The sequence below is a fragment of the Scylla paramamosain genome, chromosome 12 (assembly GCF_035594125.1).
Source record: "Scylla paramamosain isolate STU-SP2022 chromosome 12, ASM3559412v1, whole genome shotgun sequence".
In the NCBI taxonomy this organism is placed as follows: Eukaryota; Metazoa; Arthropoda; class Malacostraca; order Decapoda; family Portunidae; genus Scylla; species Scylla paramamosain.
In genome coordinates, this window is record NC_087162.1 from 4,067,539 (window position 1) to 4,072,500 (window position 4,962).

The 4,962-nt window shown below is 40.8% G+C and overlaps 1 protein-coding gene across 1 annotated transcript in view; it reads right to left on the minus strand.

The window, feature by feature from the left end:
• Positions 1 to 4,698: 4,698 nt before the first annotated feature.
• Positions 4,699 to 4,962, minus strand: part of LOC135105547 (macrophage mannose receptor 1-like) — a 3,121-nt gene continuing 2,857 nt past the window's right edge. Inside the window, exon 5 of the mRNA XM_064013756.1 lies at positions 4,699 to 4,962. This exon is cut by the window's right edge and continues 216 nt beyond it. The gene's annotated coding sequence lies outside the window, so the exon portion shown is untranslated.

The following is a 4,962-nucleotide window of genomic DNA, read 5'->3' on the forward strand; positions in this document are numbered from 1 at the left end:
TGAAAAACCGTATTATAGTCTCTCATTTTTTTTTCTATGTAAGAGGGACACCGGCCGAGGGAAACAAAAAAAAATATATGAAAATAAAGGCTCACTTAGGTGTCAGTCTCCAAAGAAGAAGACTCAAAAGGATTAACCAAATTTACGAAGCTGTTGTGGATATTCATTTGATCATCATCATCTTCTTGTGACCTCTTCCGTTTTTTTATCGCTTGAAAGGTTCTCCTTCCCTTCAGTGTTATGCTCTGGTCCGTCCACTACCTGTAGAAGGAGAGGGGCGAGCACAGCACAGGGACCAAAACTACACATCTAACATGTTACGTTTCCTCCACGCCTGTATAGAGAACTCTTTCATCTCCCTTACTATCCTCGCTCTTTTTCTCCCTCTCTCCAGCACCGTGAGGATTCCACCGTCCTCCTCCTCTATCTAGGAAATATGTTGTTAAAAGGGCAGAAAAAGCTAGCCTCCCCATGAGCGGAAAAATGTAGCAAAATATTTACAGAAACAAAATTTTCAAGGCTACCTAGTTTATGCATGGTTATCGTGGTAGTTTAGCAAAGATTCTGCACCATTAATTGGAAAAAAAAAATGCATGAAAATCCGACTATTTATCTTTGCGTCAATTAGAAATGGTCCTAATGAGAGCTTGGATTTTTTTTTTTTTTTTTTATTCCAGCCAGAGAACTCATTGATCGGTCTGTCTCTTTATCCTTATATTGAACAGTATTCGAATTACGTTTTCACTGCTCACGTATGTATAGGCGTTCCAATCTTATCTTTTAATTTTCCTGAATTTGAACATAATCTGAACTTTTTTCCAATGGAGATTGTTAAAAATGCATTATCATCCTTTTGTTTGCGATTTCTCTCTCTCTCTCTCTCTCTCTCTCTCTCTCTCTCTCTCTCTCTCTCTCTCTCTCTCTCTCTCTCTCTCTCTCTCTCTCTCCATGTATATACCATGCATTTTCTTTCTGTATTATGGTTTAATATGTGAACCGTACTTTGTCAAAGGAGCACAGTAAAAATCGTGATAAAAACTAGCTGAGATATAAGACTATTTTTAAATTTTACAGATCCTTCTTCTTTCATCAGGACCGTTCTAAAAAAATAATAATGAAAATAAAGATAAGTCGGGTTCTCATGGATACTTTTTCCCATTGATGATACAGAATCCTTGTTCATCTGCCACTATAATGGAGACCTTCCAAAGTAATAGTGATAAAGAGAATGCGGCCAGAGGAATGGACAGGACAACCTTAACGCGCGTGTGTTGTGCATCAGTATTGTTCGAACATTGTCTTGGTGACGTCAGTGTGGGTCCATACATGTTAAGAGAAAGACACAGACACGGAGACTGGAAGTTGTGGAATGTGTGACCGCAATAGTCAGTTTCCATCAGGGTGTGCATGGCATTTTTGTGTGGCCAGGTGAATAAGAAGTGCTTTCTAACGTCAAAGAAATATCAAATCAATCAAGCTGGAGGAATATAGTAAAAAAAATTAAAAGCGAAGCCAAAATGTTCACGATGGTTTATATAGTCCCGCCAAGCTGTATTTCTCCGTGTGGGCGGCGAAAGCCGTAACGCATTATCTTTTTTTATTTACATATGAACAGTACTACTATATGTCACATTTCCAAACGCTTTGGCGTCTTATCTCGACTACACCAGCTTCGGAGTCCCCATCTGGGGGAGGAGACCACAAATGTCCCCAGGTCGGACTGCCTTTCTGACGACGACCCTGTGTCTTGACACCCCCCCTCAACTTTTTCTTCATTAGCTTCTGCAACATTCGTGGTCTAAGATCTAATTTTCAATCTGTAGAATACCACCTCTCCTCTTCTAAACCTCATCTTCTTTTCCTCACTGAAACTCAGGTGTCTGAGGCAACTGACAGTAGCCCCTTTTCTGTTCCCTCCTACTTTCTCTATCCTCATTTTCGATCCAAAGCTGGATGTTGCGTTTATGTGCGCAACGATTTAACCTGCTCTCGTGCCCACGCTCTTGAATCTTCCGAGTTTCCCACCATCTGGCTACGACTACAGAGTCACTCTCAAACTAAATTTATCTGTGCTGTATATCTCTCACCTAACTCCTCTGACTATAAGGAATTCTTTGACTACTTAACTTCCAAAGTGGAGCACATTCTGACCCTCTTCCCTTTTGCATAGATCTCCATTCTTGGAGACTTCAATGTTCACCACCAGCTTTGGCTTTCCTCTCCCTTCACTGACCATCCTGGTGAACTAGCCTTCAACTTTGATATCCTCCACGACCTAGAGCAATTGGTGCAGCACCCTACTCGTATTCCTGACCGTCTTGGAGATACGCCCAACATTCTTGACCTTTTCCTGACCTCTAATCCTTCTGCTTATGCTGTCACCCTTTCTTCTCCGTTAGGCTCCTCCGATCACAATCTCATATCTGTATCTTGTCTTATCGCTCCAATCCCTCCTCAAGATCCCCCTAAGCGATCTGGCGTTTTGCCTCTGCTAGTTAGGGGGACCTGAGGAGGTATTTTGCTGATTTTCCTTGGAGTGACTACTGCTTCCGTGTCAGAGACCCGTCTTTGTGTGCTGAGCGCATAACAGAGGTGATACTGTCTGGCATGGAGGCGTACATTCCTCACTCTTTTTCTCGAGCTAAACCTTCCAAACCTTGGCTTAACACAGCTTGTTCTCGTGCTATACATAATAGAGAGGTAGCCCACAGGAGGTACTTAAGCCTTCCATCACCAGAATCTCATGCACTTTATATTTGTACCCGGAACCATGCCAAGTCTGTTCTCCAACTAGCCAAAAACTCCTTCATTAACGGAAAATGTCAAAACCTTTCAAGATCTGACTCCCCTCGTGACTTCTGGCATCTAACTAAAAATATCTCCAATAACTTTGCTTCTTCATCTCGCCCTCCTTTATTTCAGTCAGATGGCACCACTGCTATCACATCTATCTCTAAAGCTGAACTCTTCGCTCAACCCTTTGTTAAAAACTCTACCTTGGACGATTCTGGGCTTGTTCCTCCCTCTCCTCCACTATCTGACTACTTCATGCTACCTATTAAAATTCTTCGTAATGATGTTTTCCATGCCCTCGCTGGCCTAAACCCTCGGAAGGCTTATGGACCTGATGGGGTCCCTCCTGTTGTTCTCCGAAACTGTGCCTCTGTGCTTGCATCTTGCTTAGTCAAACTCTTTCAGCTCTGTCTGTCAACATCTACCTTTCGTTCTTGCTGGAAGTTTGCCTACATTCAACCTGTTCCTAAAAAGGGTGGCCGTTCTAATCCCTCAAACTACCGTCCTATTGCATCCCATGTTGCATCTCTAGCTGTCTTCTGCTGCTATTTTCATGCTGACTGCTCTTCTGATCTTGCTAACTGCACGCCTCCCCTCCTCCCGCGGCCTCGCTGCACAAGACTTTCTTCTTTCTCTCACCCCTATTCAGTACACCCCTCTAATGCAAGAGTTAACCAGTATTCTCAGTTATTCATCCCTTTCTCTGGTAAACTCTGGAACTCCCTGCCTGCTTCTGTATTTCCACCTTCTTACGGCTTGAATTCCTTTAAGAAGGAGGCTTCAAGACAATTATCCTTCAAATTTTGACTACCGCTTTGGACCCTTTTCTGGGACTGGCATCTCAGTGAGCTTTTTTATTTATTGGATTTTTGTTGCCCTTGCCCAGTGACACTCCTACATAAAAAAAAAATACTTTTGACAAGCTCTCCTGGAAGTTATTCATAGTGTCTTCGAAGACGTTTCCATAATTATGATTATAGCTCAACTTGGACTGTGCACCATTATTGAAAGAAGAAAAAACGAAAACCATTTAATTATTTATGTGGCCTTTGAAAATATTTTCAACGAGAGAATATTGCATTAAAGAATGCGAGTTTATGTATGAATCACATATTTTGTAGTTATCCTGATGACTAGGTGAAGCTGGAGTAATATAACACCTGGAAAGAAGCTCTGAACACTATTTATGTAAATATTCATGTGACGTTCAGTTCTCAAGCGCAAAAGTGACAAGCCTAAATTGGTGAGGGTTCTAACTTCGGATCTCTCAGTGAACGGATCAACATGAGGCACATGGAACCCATTATGATCATTATCACTCTAGAAATTAAACTATTCTAAAACATTTGTTTAGTCTGAAACAGCGGAAGCCGCCATGCGAGATGGTTATTTGTGCAACACTCGTATGCATTCCATCAATGAAACTCAGTTATCGATGTCGGATTAGTAGTAGTAGTAGTAGTAGTAGTAGTAGTAATAGTAGTAGAAGTAGTAGTAGTAGTAGAAGTAGTAGTAGCAGTAGTGGTAGAGGTAGTAGTAGTAGTAGTAGTAGTAATAAGTGTAGTAGCAGCAATAGTAGTAGTAGTAGTAGAAGTAGTAGTAGTAGTAGTAGTAGTAGTAGTAGTAGTAGTAGCAGTAGTAGTAGTAGTAGTAGTAGTAGTAGTAGTAGTAGTAGTAGTAGTAGTAGTAGCAGTAGTAGTAGTAATAATAGTAGTAGTAGTAGTAGTAGTAGTAGTAGTAGTAGTAGTAGTAGTAGTAGTAGTAGTAGTAGTAGTAGTAGAAGTAGCAGTAGTGGTGGTGGTGGTGGTGGTGGTGGTGGTGGTAATGGTGATGGTAGCAATAGCAGTGGTAGTAGCAATAAAAAAAATATATATATAGTGGTAGGATAGTAAAAAGGAACTAAACTTTAATCACATGTTTTATTTCCTCTGATTGGGCCTCACATTATAAGTTAGAGATAACTAATCGTTCAATAAATATGTCAGAAATTACTATATGGCTTGATAAATCTTTGAATTGAGAGAAAAAAAAAAAAGAGATATATAGGAAGAATATTAAGAAGACAAAAGGGAAATAAAGCATTTGTTATAGAAGAGGAAGCAGAAGGTTGAAAAGTAGGTCTCAGATCCAAGATGGCTGAACCAAACGCAGAAAGAGACATGGCTGGGA